This window comes from Rhagoletis zephyria, unplaced genomic scaffold (assembly GCF_001687245.7).
Source record: "Rhagoletis zephyria isolate East Lansing unplaced genomic scaffold, Rhagoletis_zephyria_1.1 Rzeph_scaffold_00103, whole genome shotgun sequence".
NCBI classification, from domain to species: domain Eukaryota; kingdom Metazoa; phylum Arthropoda; class Insecta; order Diptera; family Tephritidae; genus Rhagoletis; species Rhagoletis zephyria.
Genome location: NW_016157187.1, coordinates 122,034 through 141,339, shown reverse-complemented (window position 1 = coordinate 141,339; position 19,306 = coordinate 122,034). Strand labels below are relative to the sequence as shown.

The 19,306-nt window shown below is 35.9% G+C and overlaps 1 protein-coding gene across 1 annotated transcript in view; it reads right to left on the bottom strand.

The window, feature by feature from the left end:
* Nucleotides 1-19,306, bottom strand: part of Pde8 (phosphodiesterase 8) — a 280,798-nt gene that overhangs the window by 260,797 nt on the left and 695 nt on the right. The gene's annotated exons all lie outside the window — the stretch shown is intronic.

Sequence of the window (19,306 nt, the reverse complement as noted above, 5' to 3'; positions counted from 1 at the left end):
TTTTGTACAAAAAAAGTATTTTAAAATGCATGTTCACATTTTTATAATTAACGGCTCTTTCGTAAGTCGTAAACAAATCATGCTAAATCAAGAAATTTTGCCACGTAAAATTTTTCAATAATTACGAAATTCGCGAAAATTCAACCAATTTCAAAAATTTGTTATCAAAATTTTAAGTTTTTTAATCAGATTTTTTAGAAAAATTTTTGGCATGAATTTTTTTAGCCAAATTAATTTTAGTATAATTAGGTGCAAATTCGAAGTTGTGCACTTTCAATATAAAAATACGAGTATTTTAGAACATACCTAACTATTCTGTGTAGATGAAAATGCGAAACGCCTCCAACCAAAAGAATTCTCAAAAATCAGCGCCAATTTTGAGGTACTTTAAACATTCACTTTTTGTACTGAAATTGAATGAGTTATAAACCTTTCCTCTTTCATAGGGATATATTTTGGATCCTCGGCCATAAACCTCTTTTATAAAACTGTCCGCCTAAGTATGTTTTCTCCGCTTTTTTAAGTCGAAGTTTAAGATCCTTCAAAAGGGATTCCAAGCAAAAATGTTCAATGGCTAGTTACAAGGAGAGTCAATGCTGGCATAAATAAAAATCTGTTGGTTTGATCGAATATTATTTGCCAAAGATGTGAGTACCGAGATTTAATGAATTATATGTTCTCAAATTTCAGTGCCCTCGGAAGATGTTTAGAAGGACTAGGACACTTTTTCATATTTTTAAGTTATTTATTTAGTTTAAATTAAGAGAGCATCAAAATCTTAGAAGCCGAAAATTCCAGGGGGGAGGAGGGCGATCTTTCAAACATCGAAACCATTGATGTTTCTCCAGATCTATATTTAACTCTGGCCTTTGTAGTGAATGTTTTTTTTAAATACATATATATACTTAATTAGCAATTAAGAGTGAGTAGAGTATGTAGGGGACAAATAAAATTCGAAATAAAATTAGCGTAGCGAAAAAGAATTCAAATAACACAAAGAAATGCGTACAAGCAAAAACAACAAAAATAATTCGAGTGCCATTAACAACAGCAAATTGCTGAATACAGCTTCAACAATAAAAATTAAAATTAAATAAACAACAAGTGAAACCAACTACTAAATCAGTAAGCAAGCTAACTAAAAGCAAACGAAGGCAAACACACAAAAATCACAACAATTTAGAACACCTCGAACGTGGCAAAAAACAAATAAAATTGAAAATGAAAAAAAAACAATTTGAAGAAAGAGCAGAGAAAGAATTCTGAGAAATAAAGTGAAGTAAATTGTTTAACATTTCGAAAATGTAAAAAAAAATTAGTGCATTGTGCAAATAAACAATTGCAAAGCGCTGACGAGAACGAACAAAACGCAACAAAGAATACGAGCATGTAAAATGAACAAAGTGTCAATTATGCACATTAGACCGCACCAGAAAAAACAGTTCGCCCTGAGTCTAAAGTATTTTGGCAAGGAAATTAAAAAAAAACAAGTATTTTTTTTTTGGCTGGCATCACAACGGGCTTTTCCAGCCTACATGTGCTCCGTGCTCTGCGCGGTGCAGCCACTCTAACCTAACCAAAGTGTCGCATTTTTACATTTTCTTCATATCTTCGGCATATGCAGTCGGATGTTAATAAGCTAAGTATGATATATCGATAATCTTGTCGCCAAAGTTCATTGGCCTTAAGCACGCCGTTCTAGTACTACCCACCAGATGTGAGTTCTTATCACTCTTAAGTGCCACCCTAATGTCGATTAATTAAAGCACGTCTAAAAATTTAAACTTTTGGAAAGGAAGTATTTCGATAATCCTAGTAGAATAATTAAAAAAAATTTACTGCTGAATATATATCATCGAAAAATGTGAAAAAGCGACCATTAGGTTCACCAAAAAAATCAATAGGGGTATTCTCCAAAACTTGCAAAGCCATTGCACGTGGCACGGATTGCATGGATTGTATAACTTGCAAACAAACAACAACAAAATACATGGAAAACAACATTTCCTAACGCTGCAAAAAATGCAACGTCGAAACCAATGTATGTATATATTTTGCCAAATAGCATAGCAAGATAAATGCGACCCTGTGCTTATTGTTGTTTTGTTGTTGGAATTGCTACCACGATTGAGAGAATACAAAGGTTGCGCCGATCTCGGACCGCTATTCCTCTCTTAACGAATTTGACAGAATCGTTGTTTGCATGACGTCACACTGGTGCAACTTGTTTACATTTTCCTTGCAACATTTTTTCTTCTTCTTCCATTCTTGCTCACGTTTTGGCATTTCTCTCTCGCAATTGCACCAGTGTGACGTCACACAAAAGTTATTCTCAAAAATCCTCTCTGATCGGCGCAATCTTGTATTCTATCATTCTTGAATTGCTACATATTTCTCTCATTCCTCTCATCTCGCTCACTTCGTTTTCTTTTTCAATCTCTTGTCATTGTAATTGATACATACTTTCGCTGCTTGGGGTGCTCTCGTACTCTTCGAAATTTGGAATAGTATTTTTGCATTTCGTGAAATCCGTGCATCGTGCTAGACTTCGAGAATACCCCTCATTGTTTTCGAAATTGCCTTGCAAAAATACCTTATACTCAGGGCTAAGGATTTTTTTTTTTGCTTTTAAGGTGGGACGTTCTAATGTACATGCATATGCATGTATACATGTATGCATGTATGAGGCAAAAGCATTAAAGTAATGAAGTGCAAATTGAAGTCAGAAAAAATTGCCGGAATGAAGGAATGCAAATTAAATGAGTGAAAATTTGCAGAAGAACATTAATCATACTAAAAGTGTAAATGAACTTTTGTGTCGAAGAAATATGAGAAGGCAGGTCGTATAATAGCTATTTCTGATGGCGTTTGTGACAAGTGTATTATCGACCAAAAAAAAAATCTTATAAATATTCTAAGGTATTTAAAATCCAATGCCATTACTCCCGAGTCAAAAAATTACAATATTCTCTCATTTTATTTAGAAATTTTAAGTTGCACAAAGGTCGGTAGAAAATTTAAAAGTAACTATCACATCTACTTATACTATAATAAAACTGAAGAATAGTCGTGCTGTCTATTGAACATTTTTTTTTTTAAGAATGACCTAAGGTGATGCAGAGGATATAACACAATACATTTGGACCATTTTAGAATTTGTCTGTCTGTTTAAACTCACTAATCGCCGAAACTACTGAATGTGCTTTCACTGGACTTTTACTGGCGGCTAGACAGTAACCACGGACATAACATAGGGTATAAAAAATAGGCTCTGGGAAGGTGGCGCACAGTGGTCTGAGAGTGGCAGAAAGTGCTAATTTCTCAATGTGTGGAAATATCCAACTAAGTGGTTAACTCGATTCTAAACATGTCTATTAACCGGTTTTAAGAATATTTTCCTGAGAAAAAGTACTCTAGCAATCAGCAAAGGACACGGGAAGTCGGTGTTGTCTGAATAGAATTTTTACGCAGGAATTTGAATATGCATTTTACCGACTCAGAAACGGTAGTTGAACGATCGATTAAAACTGGATTTGTCTTCATCTTTCATAGCAAGTTCAATAGTACACTGAGAAAAAGGATTAGTTTCGACAACTAAAGATATTTAGTTCCCGAATTTTGACAATATTTGGGAACTGTGACCAAGGATTGGGAGCTATTAACATGGGTTGGTAATTATAACTAAACCATTTTCTGAGTGTATGGAAGGGTGGCTCCGATTCATGTCCTCATAATTTTTCCTAGTCCTTACAGAGTTAAGGATATTTCTGTGATATTATGAATTTTTTGTGTTTTATGGGGAGTGATTCGTGCAAAAATACAACATTGTACACTTTAAGCTATAGCAAGACAAACTTCAGCTGCCGTCCGCTTGCGTCCATGTCGTCCATCTTCCATAGGCTGAACGCTTCACACTGGCAGATCCCTATAAAAGTTGCAAGAAAAGGAACCGATTTTACTAAGGAAATAAAAAGTATGGAAACTGGTAAAAATTCGCTAACTGCCACTCCCACTACATAAGGGGGCGGATATGGTAAATGTTATCCGTTTCCAATGAAATTCGGTTTGTAACTTGGATTAAGCTAGGAAGATATACATATGTCTGAAATATTTTGAAAATCGGTCAACTTCCACTTGAAGAGCATATTTATTAATGTTTTAGTGCTTATCTTAGCGCTTAAAACTGATTTTTGCTTGCGTGTTTTCTTCGGCCCTGGTGATGTGATTTCATGGGACGCAATGTGACGTTCTGTCATATGATGTAACATTGATCTATAAAACAAAATCAATAAACATATCGATAGCAAAGTCGATAAAATATATCGATAACAAGATCGATAAAGAAACCGATAAAAATATCTATTGCTATATCGATAAGTTCCCTGAAAATAGTTCCCAGATTGAGCCTTTGTGTCTCTATCTATATCCATTTCTTTTTTATTACCTTTATTTTAATCTTTCTTCCTCTATCTTCATCTTTACTTTCATCGGTATCTATATCGTCATCTTTTTCTTTAATTTGTCTTGGTTTTTACCTTTATGTTTATCATTTTCTTCATCTACATATTCCCCTTCACATTTGGCCTTATATAAGTAAAGAGTTTAAATTTACTCCACTTCCCCGTTGAGAATGCAATTAAGCGTAAGCAACAAATCTGTGAAAAAAATCAGCATCACTCAGTCTAAAAAAAAAAAAACCAAAAAGAAAAGAACACACTGGCTATAAATTAAAGAAACAACAACGCTGAAAACAATGACGACAAAGCTGCAGTATATATGTATGTATCTATATTATGTACAACATCGTATTCATGTCAATTGTTCAAGTTGATTGTGTCTATGAGATGCACGTACTTAAGTATTTATACACCACTCACGGTTGATTTTTTAACTCGGACACTGAAATTGCACAGATTACGCACGCATCCATTTATTTGAAAGCCCCACCGAATGCCGACAACTACACACAGCACAACAACAAACACTAACTAAGAGCAAACAAAAAATTATAAAAATAAAAAGAGCAAAATTATCAGCATCGTCGTACGAACATATACATACATATGTACATATATGCGATGTGACGTCCACTACATGAGAGATGATTGAACGAACAATTGGCAAGCGGCTCGACTTGGCTACTGTAAATTTTTGCAACAGTGATGAAAAATTAAAAATTTTAATTGTACCGAACTGATTTAAAAGCTTTGAAGTGATTCAAGTTATAGGTCCTAAATTCATAGTTTTACAACAGCTCACTCGGTTCTCAATATCAACATTCCGTAATATCCACACTTTTTGGTAAGATTTTCCTGCGGCTTTTCTTCTTTCGAATTATAGATATATCTCTATTCTGCGCGTAATCATTTCATGATAAGCAATGCATCTGCAAAAAAAAATGACTCAACAGATGCCGCTGCAGTCGAAATATTAAGAAACCCCTTATGGCTGGTCGCCTTTGGCCCTATGTTATACGAAATTACTTTTCAGAGGGATAAATAAATGATGGCCCAAAGTAGAGGTATACGCCGCCGGGCCACGCCGCCGCCGCCGCCGTTTTTTGTCATTTCTCACGCGCCGCCGCCGAGTTACGAAAATATCNCCAAAGTATGCATACAAAGAGCGATCTTGCATCTACCTCGGCATTTAATTTTTTTATGGTGCGTAAAATTTTGAAATGTGAATTTTCTTCATCTAGTGGTGGGGGACTGACTAATCTTCTACTCGAAACTCTTTAAAACAACAACAAAAGTATCAGTTATTTACAAAACAAAGGAGATCAAGCCGTCGGGAAAACCGACTGGGCATGATTAAAGTCATTAAATATCAGGCGAAAGAAATTTAGGAAGATTTTCTTGGCCTCTGATCTTAAATATTTATACTGTTGCCATACATGAAGCCGAATGCTTGGCTGACAAAATGATGCTTTTAATTTCGGGTAAAATATGCACATCTCGCAAAAGAAGAAAGAAGAAGATGTTCGATCACGAAAGTAAATTTTTCTGCAATTATCACACAGACCAATTTGGAACTGATTCTTTCGTTGTTCTAGTTGACACTACCCTGGTTGCTGACAACGAAACGTTTGATCAGTTAAAAAATTATGAAAATCTATGGGGGGTTTCTTTTACTCACATTCGAGAGAGGTATTAAACCTGCATCGATCAAATGGCCATTGGAGGTTCTTGAATTTCGTCAAGAAAAATGTGGTCGATGTATGTCCTAATGTTGGGGTTTCTCTCAGAATTTTGTTGACTTTGCCAGTGACTGTTGTCAGCGGAGAGCGAAGTTTTTCGAAATCGCAGCTCATCAAAACGTATCTAGGCTCTAATGATACGTCCCAAGAAAGATTAAACGCTTAAGCTATCTTTACGGTGACCATATTTATGAGAGCCGAATACGGGACAAAAAATAATTTTGGAAATTTTTTCCACACTGTTTTCCCTAAAACAGTATCCTTATAGAAACATCACAAATTTGTAGGATAATTTTCTCGAGATTTTTACTCCGTAAATTTGTTAAAAAGAATTCGTTAAATTGTAGTATAATAGAGTGCAATTTTAAGTCGGTAAGGCTTACCACTAATTTTTGGCAATTTTTTTGTGTTGACGGTGTTACGCATTTGTTTCACACAAAGTAAGTATGTTCAACTTTTTTTTTTGAAAGAGAAGCAAATGAGCAGCACTTTCCACTCGCTCTTTATTATACTCAATTTTAATGAGTTACAAAACTGCAAACCAAATTTTTTTCTAAAGATTCTAATTAAAAAGTTTGAAATTTTGGCGAAACATTGCAGAATTAATTTTTATAGTTTTTTTTTGCACAAAGTTGGAAATTTAGTATTATATGGTTTTTGTTAGGAAAAGAGCTTTACTTTCATAAAAATAAATAATAAACATTAAATAAACTAAGGAAAAATAGCCTAAACTTACTAAAATGTCGAGTCCTAATTTGTATTTTGGCCACTGTATGTATTCCTCGATTCGAATCACAGGCATTCAGATTAGAAAATAATAGCTGTTTATAAATAAAATTACGAACATATACAAACATCACTTAATACTCGCTCATAGGCATGTCATTTTAATGAGCTGTTAAGGCGTTGGAACACCGAATACGGGACAAATACAGGACATTAAAATAAATACAGAACATTTGGCGTCCCGTATAAAATAAATAAATTACCAGGACAATGGGTCAAAAAAGGGGACTGTCCCGTATAATACAGGACGGATGGTGACCGTAGCTATCTTATCTATCGAAAACGTGATTGTTACTCAGATTGGCTTGTGCAAAGCCATCGAAAAAATTTGCTCAAGCTAAAGCACGCAGGTAAACTTTTTGTAATTGATATCTGAAGGTTTTTATTATAGCAAAGAAAAAGAAACCGAGGTAATAAGCATTATTATCAAAGGGTTCCATTTACGCCCCGGAGCGTCATTGCTTCTTAAGCCCGCCCCGACCTCCGCTTGATGAAATTGCAAGAAACCAGTTCATGGATCAAAGGATTTTCTGGTTATTCAGATATTCTAGGAACTTCGCCGCGTCACGGGTGTATCAGGTAGAAGTGTTTGCCATTTGGGATGCAGTACGAAATCTTGATCAAATACCTAAAGAAAACTAAGAGTATTTTTCTTCAGTGGCAGAAAGGCAGCCCTCAAAGCTTTACACTTAGGCCTTCCGCAGAGTGAACGCTGAAAGCCGAGCCCAGCGTAAAGATGATGAATGCGTAAACTAGGCTTTGGAACTGCATGCAAAGAAATTCATATAATATCGCGCTGATACTGCAGAGTGGAAGCTGAGTGTCGAGTTGTAATTCAATGAAATCCGCTATAGCAATCAAAAAGTGAATTTTTAATTTTTTATAGGTCACGACTTTTTGCATTTCAATGACGATGTTTGTTACGTTCTTCTGCATTTCAGGTGACGATATACATACATACATACATATATAATTGTATACATTCATCACTCATTTACTTCAATAGTGTCATAATCCAAAAAATACAAATTTGGAGTTGAGTTTGCAGAAATTACCGATACCTTTTCTTTTATGTTGTGTAAAAATTTCATGCTATATCGATTACCAGTATCTCGCTAGAACTTTGGCATTATGACAATATTGAAGTAAAGAGCGAAATGTATTTAATTATAAATTAAAACAGTTTTTTTTTGGGAAATGAAGTTAGTTTTTATATGTCCAACGCTTTATTATATATTTATATATATATTTTTATATTTTTCATCTGCGGTACCAAATATTGATCAGCGCCGATCGGAATCAAGACAATACAAATTCCCTTACTGAATGCCGTACATCACTAATTGAGTTAGCCCAGGTTTATAGAGTCAAATTAATACATATACATATGTCCTTGGACGCCTGGATATAAAGACGAATTGTAAAAGTGGCGAATTAGTAAGGAAATATTCGACCTCATCCTTCCATGAAAGAACACGGTAGGTAATCAATCAATTGCTTCATATGAACGATATTCAACCCAATGTATGGGAAAACTTATCATCTTGTAAATCAGCGAGGATTCTTGGCCCTCCTATAACGGTAAACGCAGATCTATGCTCTTCAGTTTCCTTATAACGACTTAAACGACTATCCGTTGACGCATCGGACCAATGTTGTACTTGCAATATCGTAAAAGACAATTTCGCACGTTTGGCAGAGATCTCACAGGCGAAAGTAAGACCATCGGTAAAGCTCATGACATCGAAAGCGATTAGTATTCCATATGGTACCACAGGCTACTTATACTTGGCCTTTGTGTGAGGAGGGTACTGCTCTATATAATCGTTTCAACCGAAACTACAAATTTTTTACTTGACAAAACAATTTTTGCTGCTCAAAGCTATTCTTGCATTGACCAAAAATTCTTATTAGGCACCGCGAAGTAAGCGGTCATTGACTAGTAAATTACAATGGCGAAAAAGGATACAAATGTGTGAATTTTTTATTACTGGTCTACTCGTATGTGGGTGCATTCTCTACATATGTTGCATCTTGCTTCACTGTGCGAGAGGGTTTGTTGTCGTTTTCTTCAGACCACTGTGCTATGACTGGCATCCGAACGTACAACATTCGTATGTACATAAGTATGGATGCTTACAGCTGTTTTTGTCTAGAATTTCTCAGTTATTGCATTAACCTGATTTGTGTTGTTATTTTTTATGTTGTTCTTTTTACTTTTTTCGTTATTCTTTTCTTTGCTCTTGGGTAATTCAAGTGCACATGTTCTCACAAACTTACACAACTGCATAATTTTTTAGCACGAATCATATGACCTCTTCACATGTGTTGCTTAAGTCGTAGAATTTGAGCTTAAAAATATGTTTGCAAATTGTATGTGTACTTATGTATACAATGACGTATGACAAACAGCCTGTCAGCTGCATAAATGAACTTGATTGGTGTATTTTTAGTTGTAGCTTCATGAATGAAATTTTAGTTATAATTTAAGAATACCTGGTGTAGGTAACTTAATCAAGTAACATTGTGCCTTACTTATAAAATGTGAACTTATTCTCCGACTCAATTTACAGTATATGGGCAAAAAGCAAAGTGTGAATTATATATACATACATACATATTTATGGTTACGAACGTAAGTTTAAGGGTCTGTTCCTGATTATCACTACCTCCCAGTTACACATTGTTATCGACGTTTTCGATATCATGTATATGTTACCGGCCAAACCCGAACTTAGGACAGACTAGTTTTGCCTAGGCTAAACTAGATAAGGGGCCACAGTATTTTTGCGCAGATCACCTTTCCGCGTAGGCGGACTTCGGCCGCACTTCAAAAAAAAAAAAACCTCATCAGTCCAACTTCAGGTACGCAGTCCAAAATATTGTGGCGTCCAACTTGTTATTGGACGGATATATTGGATCTATATAGAACTAGTTTAGCCTAGGAAAAACTAGTTTATCCTAAGATGAATGTTCCGAAATTCTACGTCGCAAAATTCAGCATCCAGACGAAAAGCCCGTAATGTCCTGAGACAGGGTAATCTGTAGCACCAGGTTCCAAAAATAAAAATATCCATCAACCTACATTACTGTCTCCAGATCGAAAAATTAGAAACAAAATCGATCATGTTGTGATGGATGCAGGAAAGCATGCTTCCAGTGTTTTGGACGTACGTACACAGCGAGCTCGAAAGAACAACTGATACGATGAGAAGTGCGGATAAGATGCAGGGAAAAAATATTCCGCCCACAGGGCCATGCTGCGATCGGGTACCGCGCGAGCTATAGCAATAAAAAGAGAGAGGCCGAAATACGTTAGTGTGAAGAGCTTGAAATGCTGGCCGACAGGAAAAATGCAAGAAATTTGTTCACACAGAAATCCGAGCGGCGCACACTGTGCCCTTTTTCAATTTTAGCGTGCCAAAAGCCGTAACTATTAAATGGACGTACCTATGTTATTGATGTTACGTAAATACGGTGTTATGTCAAGAAAAAAGTCGGATAAATCCACAGTTTGCGACGACCAGTTGGAATGCAGCTGCAGAAAAGGGGAATTCATACGAAAGCAGCGGCCCCATTTTAAACGAAATTCACAACAGATCTTACCGACTTCATTGTAATGATTAATATCCTAATCTTAAAAGATTCATATAAGAGTAAAAAAATTTTTGTTTTTGAAACTCATATTTCTTACCTACCTAGGCCTCCTTTCCGACTCATATAGTCTGAGCGCCCAGAATATTTTTGCGGGGTATGCTTATTTGACATTTTGTTTGAATGTATTGGTTGATATTTTTTCTTAGTTGTCGTTTTCCTTAATCCAAATGAAATCCAATTTAAATAGTTAAAAAAAATCCAAGCAAATCAAGCGTGAAACGTAAGCGATTATGGCTGGATGCAGTTCCTACATAAGTCAAACCGTGTTCCGAACACAACTTTGAGTTAATAATGGTGGTTTGACTTTGTAAAATAGTTCCATCGATTAGGCGGTAAAACTAGTATTCCTTAGCTTAAGGTAGAACCCTCTAATTTTCAAATGCACGAAATTTGTATGTATTTGTTCAGCCGCTTATTCACATTTGAAAGAGGATAATGCATGAATTAATGCAAGTAAAGACGGTTTATGCAGATAAGAAAGTGCCCTCTCTGTTTGTAAACACGTTAGCTCGGACAAAATTTAGGTATTTTAAGAAAGTCAGTGCCGAAGTTGCCTTTGGTATAATTTAGGTTAGTGTTAAATTTTGGCCAATAACCACGCCCACCTCCCACGTAGTAATTAAAAATATTTTTGTTTTATTATAATTATTTTTTTACGAATTTTGCTGTTCAAATTTACATTTCAAATATATCAACAAATTTTTGTGGGCACTTTTGCATCAGTCGTTGCCTATGGGTTCATGACAAAAAAAATCCTATACATTCACAATATTTCATATATTAATTTTCAAATAAGCATATTGTCAATGGCTGGTTTACTGTATACTGTGGCTACAGCCAAGGCGAATTTATGTAAGGTGTTACTAGATCAGCTGATGAGATGTTTTTATTCGCCTCCCGGCTTAAAATGTCAAATACAATGTTGTTTACAAGGCGAATTCACCTAGCTTATTTACATTCTGATTGTTTTCTTTAACGTGAGCTGACTTTAGTTTTCAAAATATTTGTGAAGTTTTGTGAATTATTTGTGAAAAAGTTTGAAAAGTAAGAAACATGGGAAAGTGCCTCTTGTGTCCAAAGAAAGAAGAACCGGGTAAGGGTCCGTTTTTTTCGAATTCCGACCAACGAGACGCGAAAGATCTTGTGGACCCAGGCGAGCAGAGTGTAATTTCGGGCTAGGGATATAATTTGTGCGGATCACTTTGCTGATTCCGACATTATTTACGGAGCAAAACGGGCGAATTTGATGCCGAACGCCGTACCATACCATCCTTCGTTATTTGCTCCGACAAGTACAAACTGCCTCCCAGCCGAACCACTGCCTCAGTCATTATTTGCCTCGACGAGCTCCAACTGCCTCCCAGCCCTGCCAGTGGACTTAAGTTATGAACAGTTAGAGTAAGCTATATATTTATAAGATTTTATGTAACTGAATTTATTAAATGTTATAGAGTGGGTTTCGTGCATACAAATACGCCAGATTTAACTGAAATTACTAACGCTCAGGGGTGGGATTGGATAGCGCCAGTTGAATGCATTGAAGTCAGTGTTAAAGACTGCGAAACACAAACTGAGTAAGTGCATATAATTCATATGCATATGAGTATAAATTCATGTGTATGTGAATGCAATTATTTCTAAAACATGCTTCTAGCTTTGTAATTACAAAACCCAAAACCCGGTCAGAAATATCTGACTTGAAGAAAGAGCTTAACAAGATTAAGGGAGAAAACAAGAAACTGCAAACTTCACTAGAAGAAGTAAATGCAGTTATTAATTCCTTAAAAACAATATTCACTGAGGGTCAAATTAGAAAAATGATTGTACCTAGTATGTTTTATTGATTTTTGTTTAAATGCAGAACCATGTGTTACCTTTATTGGTTATAGACAGATCTGTGAAGTGGTCGTGGAAAGATGATTGCGACGCAATATGTTTGCATGCTGCAGGACCCAGAGCATACAATCATTTGTATGAGAAAGCGTTTCCGCTCCCCCACGTTTCCACGTTGCAGCGTTGGTATCGCAAAACCGACATTAGCGAAGGTATACTCCATACTACAAATGACTTTATGGAACACAAGTCTCAACTCTGTGACGATCACAAAATTTGTGTACTCGCATTTGACGAGATGAAAGTCGTTGAAGCCTACAAGTATGACCAGATAACGGATTGCGTGAGAAAACCTGCTAACAACATGCAAGTCGTAATAGCCCGTCGTAAATAGTCGTAAATTCCCTAGTTTGCATTATGGGTTTTTGGACAAGCACAGTACAGTAATTGATTCCGGTTCGGGTGATGAGGCGGAAATAATGATTAGCAGCACAAAAAGATTCAACAACGTCTTAAAATTTGACATAAACCATGATAAAAACAAAATATTTTTATCATGGCATAAACTACATTATATTATAATAACTCTGTTCATTTAAAATAACACTACAAAAATTTATGTTTAACAATACATATGCGTGCATGTATTTTTTAATGCTTTTTATATTCAAACTCTTCTTCAGCGGCTCATCGAGATCCACTTTTAGGGGACGCGGCTTAAACACTTCCAGTATTTCGAGGAAATTCCAGCGATTTTGACAATGCTTTTGATTTTATAATCTTAGACACTTCAACCTGCATTACATCCTTAAGGTCCGCCGGGCTGCTTCAATAAATTCGGACATGCCATTAGCGATTTCCTAATTTCAAGTAACTCATCTGCTTGCGCTGACGCAGCTCATTGGACACATCCCAAGAATGCATATTTCGTTAAGAGTAGAAACATTAATTTCTCACTGAATTGTCAGCTGTGCCAATGTTCCATTGCATTAATTAGATGTTTAGTGGGGCTTGAAAGCTTTTGTGTGCACGTTGCCAGTGGGTAGCAGGAATTTTAGCCAACAGATTCAACTGCACCGCCTCCTGAACATGTGCTTATTCCAAGAGGGTGTCGTTGGCTTGTTGTGCATGCTTGGTGGGTATTCCAAATCCACTAAGACAAATTTTTTCATATATAAAACATTTAAAATACTCTCTAAAACAAATTAACTTTTTCTAATAGAACCAAAATATAATCAAGCGAATAATAGAACTGTCAGATATAAATTCGCCTTGGCGAGTAGTGTCAAATGATTTCGCCTTGATTTTGACAGTTTACGCTAGGGATGTTCAAATAAGATCGGTTTTTCCGAAAACCGTTTTTTTTGAATTTGGTTAANGTGGTCAGATGAATGCTGCCCGACGACTGGAGTTTAAGTTTGCTCTGTCCAAGGCGAAGTCGCCATACGCGCCCAACTACCGCGGGATCAGCCTTCTAAGCATAGGTTACAAGGTCTTATNCGGCTCATCGAGATCCACTTTTAGGGGACGCGGCTTAAACACTTCCAGTATTTCGAGGAAATTCCAGCGATTTTGACAATGCTTTTGATTTTATAATCTTAGACACTTCAACCTGCATTACATCCTTAAGGTCCGCCGGGCTGCTTCAATAAATTCGGACATGCCATTAGCGATTTCCTAATTTCAAGTAACTCATCTGCTTGCGCTGACGCAGCTCATTGGACACATCCCAAGAATGCATATTTCGTTAAGAGTAGAAACATTAATTTCTCACTGAATTGTCAGCTGTGCCAATGTTCCATTGCATTAATTAGATGTTTAGTGGGGCTTGAAAGCTTTTGTGTGCACGTTGCCAGTGGGTAGCAGGAATTTTAGCCAACAGATTCAACTGCACCGCCTCCTGAACATGTGCTTATTCCAAGAGGGTGTCGTTGGCTTGTTGTGCATGCTTGGTGGGTATTCCAAATCCACTAAGACAAATTTTTTCATATATAAAACATTTAAAATACTCTCTAAAACAAATTAACTTTTTCTAATAGAACCAAAATATAATCAAGCGAATAATAGAACTGTCAGATATAAATTCGCCTTGGCGAGTAGTGTCAAATGATTTCGCCTTGATTTTGACAGTTTACGCTAGGGATGTTCAAATAAGATCGGTTTTTCCGAAAACCGTTTTTTTTGAATTTGGTTAATGATCTTTTTCAGTCTTTTTTTTAATTTAGGTGTTAATCGTTTTTTTTCTCTAAAACCGAAAACCGAAAATTCGGTTTTTACGTTTCCCAGCGATGGATAATTATTTTGTAAATCTTCGAGATGAGAATAAAATTTTACGGCGTACCAAAAACTCGAAATTAACTACTAAATTTTTTGCTGATCTGGTAGCTAAGCATAATCGATTGTGAAGTCGATTGTGAATGTTGTAGTTTACTGTTCACTGAGAACAAAACGCCATTCAAAACTATTACAAGTATGGCGCCTACAAATAAGAGAAGTTCTTTGTGGTTACATTTCACAGAAAAAGCTAGCTAAGAAGCAATTTGTAAATTTTGCGGCGTGTTGGTGAAATTGTGATTATGTTTTTTATTACAAAAAGTTTTTGTTTGTTAAATGAAGTTTGTTTTTGCTTAAATATGCCAAACGCTTTATTATATTTCTTATTTTTTGGAAATGAAGTTGTTATACAAAATAAAGCAAAAATATTGTTTTAATTGATTTGCGTTGCACAGCAGTAAGTAAATTTTAAAGAAGAAAATATACCTATAGGCGAAGTGAAAATTAAGATTAATTCGATATCGACTTTTTTTTGATTTTTTCAGTGTTTTTATAATTCGGTTTTTTTTCGGTAAACCGAAAAGATCAGGTTTTTAATCCAGTTTTTTTAAACGGTTTAAAACCTGAATGAAAAACCGTGATTAATCAAAAAACCGATTTTTTGAAAACGGTGCCCATCCCTAGTTTACGCCGCCAAAGCAAAAACAAAATACATGTAATTTTTGTTTATGTACAACTGCTATCACCTTATATTAATTCGCCTTGACTACAGCAATTTGAAAGCTACACTCAGCTTGGAACGGCTTCGCTCGGCTCGGCTCCGTTCTCTGTGTGAACGTATCCTTAGGCGACTTAAGAAAGGTTTCAAGACTTGGGCGAACTCTTGTGAGAACAACTATGGCTACCTAGAGTCCGATGTCCAGAGCGTATTTAAATTATGGAGCACTGAAAGTAGTGGAGAAGACGAGCCCGACCCCCAGTCGATGATGACGGAGACGATCGTCCACCGCCTGACTATGACGAGGTACGAATAGCAATAACTCGCTTCAAAAACAACACAGCCGCTGGAGCTGACAGCCTGCCAGCTAAGGTCGGTGTTATGCAGACAAACTTTTGTTTGCCAAATTAAATGGCGGCTGCTTAGTTTGTTCGGAGGTGGTTATGTCGAGTTTGGCACAGGGTTGCACGTTCATTATGGTTTTCATGGCTATTGCCAACACGAAATAAGAATTTCAGATGTACATAACGCGCACAATTTAAAATTTTTGTATATGACAACACCGAATTTGCTGCAGTTTTTCCAAACAAAATTAGTTTGCTGTGAGAGTCGCCAAACTCGCACTCTCCGAGTTTGCTGCAACAACAATTGCACGCAGTTTGCCAAACAAACTTTCTGCATAACACCAACCTAAGCTGTTCAAGTACGGTGGCGAGGAGTTGATAAGGTGCATGCATCAACTCTTATGCAGAACGTGGTCAGATGAATGCTGCCCGACGACTGGAGTTTAAGTTTGCTCTGTCCAAGGCGAAGTCGCCATACGCGCCCAACTACCGCGGGATCAGCCTTCTAAGCATAGGTTACAAGGTCTTATCGAGTGTATTGTGTGAAGGTCTGAAGCCCACCGCCAACGAACGGATGAATCTTATCAGTGTGGCTTTGCTCGGGTAAATGATAGACCATGTGAGTGTACGATCTACATACATTCACCTCCCTTTTTTTACTTTAAAGACGCTTTACTTAGCGTTAAAGGAAGCTGTCTCAATTTATTATCCCTGCGAAACTAATACGGTTGTTTAAAGCGACTTTGTACAAAACTATCAGACGGTTTTCTTAGGTGTTTGATACCAGGCGATGTTCCAGACAAGGCGACTAAGGTGTGGCTTCCTTAATCTGATATGGAGAAGATAATGAAAGTTGCAGAACTGAATCAGTCAGGCACAGTTTTTGGCAAGAGCAAAAATCACTGGCGCTTGCTGTTGACATTGATACACGCCACAATTAGTGATCGAATTGTTATCAATTTTCTGTGCCCGATATAGATACAAAGTGAATAAGTTTAGTGGTAAATTAGACTAAGACCAAGTATCCCCGTCATCAAGCAAACGTCAGCACATTTGGGCTTCGGCTGTCGCGTCATTATGACAATTATAATTTCTAGAAAGTAGAATTCTTCGTATATTTGGGAATCAGCATTGACATCGATAATAATGTTAGCCTTGAAATCCAATGGAGAACCACCCTCCCAAAAGTGCTGCCTAAGAGTGATTGACAATTAAGAAGTAAAATATTCTCTCATCCTACAAAAACCACGCTCTATAAGTATAATTCATCATGCGAGCAGGGATGAAAAAGTAGGTACAATTGTACCTTTTTCCGACGTTTGATGACTTAAAGGTACATTAGGTACAGACACTAGATTTTAGGTACAATCATCTTTTGATCAGATGCATTTTAGTTTTTTTTTTTCTTTTTCCTTTACCATGCTAGTATATTTACTTTGCTTTCATTTTGAAGAAAAACAATTTTAAAGAAAAGTGGTCAAAAGGAAGAAATTAAAAAAGTCATATTATGTATTATCTTAAACATTTTACATTGCATTTAGAGCAGCCACTACGAAAAATTAACACTTTGCTTAGCTATCCTCAAATTCGTATTTTTTTTCTATTAATTTTAACGGTTATTTTCACTAAGTCAAATTCAATGGCATTTGCGGCCAAATGAGTGAGAACAAATTGTCAAATGGGATTAAAAGATGGTATTTTGATTGATTTAGATCAGAATAGGCCTTCATGCGTGTACATCCGCTGCTAAAGCGGCTATTTGTAAGTTTTTGGCCCATAATATCATCGATAAAGGAAAGAAAGTTGTGTCAAAATATGGCGACAAATTTTGTTGTCAAAATATGACATAATGAAAACCAGCCTTTATTCACACATACAGTTCAGTGTCTAGGATGTCTTCAAATTTCATATTTTCTTTATATGAGAACTATAGCTATTTGACCCACATTCGCTTTTTGATTTCTGGAAATATATTTAAAATGCTGTCGAAGTTACTTCCTGGAATTTGATTATTTTCTCTAAACTTGCTGCACCTATCGAAAGGAATCGGATAAATAAGCAGACTTTTCCTGTTGTTTTATAAAAAGCTGGATAAAGAAGTATACTTCGCAAAGTGTGTTTTTTGTCTTTTTCGCCAATATTTTTCAGTAGCCAAAATTAGACAAAAACAACGCTTCTCCGATTCCCATTAGACTATATGTAGTCTATAGATATAGGCTCAGTTAAAAAAAAAAACATCCATTTTTGTATACATATTTTAAATAACATTTATAAAAAAAACTACAAATTAATGATGTAACTTTTTTAGGTACAATCTGTCTCATTTAGGTACATTTATTTTATGATATTAGGTACAATCTAAAATTTCCATTTTTCAACCCTGCATGCGAGGCGAATACCTAAGACAATTTAAGGGTTAGATTTTGTAACGATATACATATGAGCAAATTTCACGAGTTGTTGAAATGCTGGCACATTTACGTTGAACATTGCACTAAGTGACTTTAGTTGTTCAAAGATTTCATTGCGAAATTGTATTTAAATGAAAACTTAAAAAATGCATCATAAAAAATTCAAAATAACAACTCGTGCTCATATAACTGTAGTTGTGTATGTAACGTACCCTGCAGTGAAAAGTCACACCAATCAGCAAAAATACCAGTTCATTAACTAGTATGTGCTAAAGCGGTAGCCTACCAGTTCCACAATTTCTACGAATTTAAGCGTTCAGCGACATTTACCTTTGAATCGCCAAAGCTAAAAATAAACACTAATTGCTTTTCTTACAAATGTCGGTTGTGGCACCGCGTGAAGACTACCGAGTTCGCTTGGTGGTGGTTAAGATTTTTCAATTTAAATCAATGTAAGTTAGTATAGTTATTTAAAATTATTTATGCATAGCCTGGCAATTGACATTTCGTAGGGTATCGCCATTTAAACAAAAAGGATAGAACGTAAACTATTTGGGCTGAAACGCAAACTGGTAGTATTCTAGGTCACAACTAGTAATTTTCCCTGCAGGGGTAGGTATACGCTCCGTAGTACCATACACAGCCGTAACTTACTCGCACGCCTTTACTTAGAAATCATATTATTTAAAAGTATTTAAATATCGGAATACATTCCTACAGCATTCTTCACGAATATATATGTATATCGATTTCTTCATGTAATAACAATTTTAGAACGAATTTCAATTGGAATTTTTGTTTCGCAAATCATCGTCATCTAAAATATAATCAACGTAATTCCTTTTATTTGGTGGCAGACTAGTTTTATTGCTCTAGATTGGTTCGTTTTGGCAACAAGAACATTTACATCGGTTAATGTTGACATTTTAAAGTATCTTAGTACCGTTTCCTCATGTAGTAGGTTTTAAAATTTATCAAGAACAAAATTTGTGTTTAAAGGGCAGATAAATTTTAAAACCTACTTGAAAAAACGGCCCTTAAACTTCTAAAATGAAAAAAAATCGTTAAATTCCAAAAACCACAAATA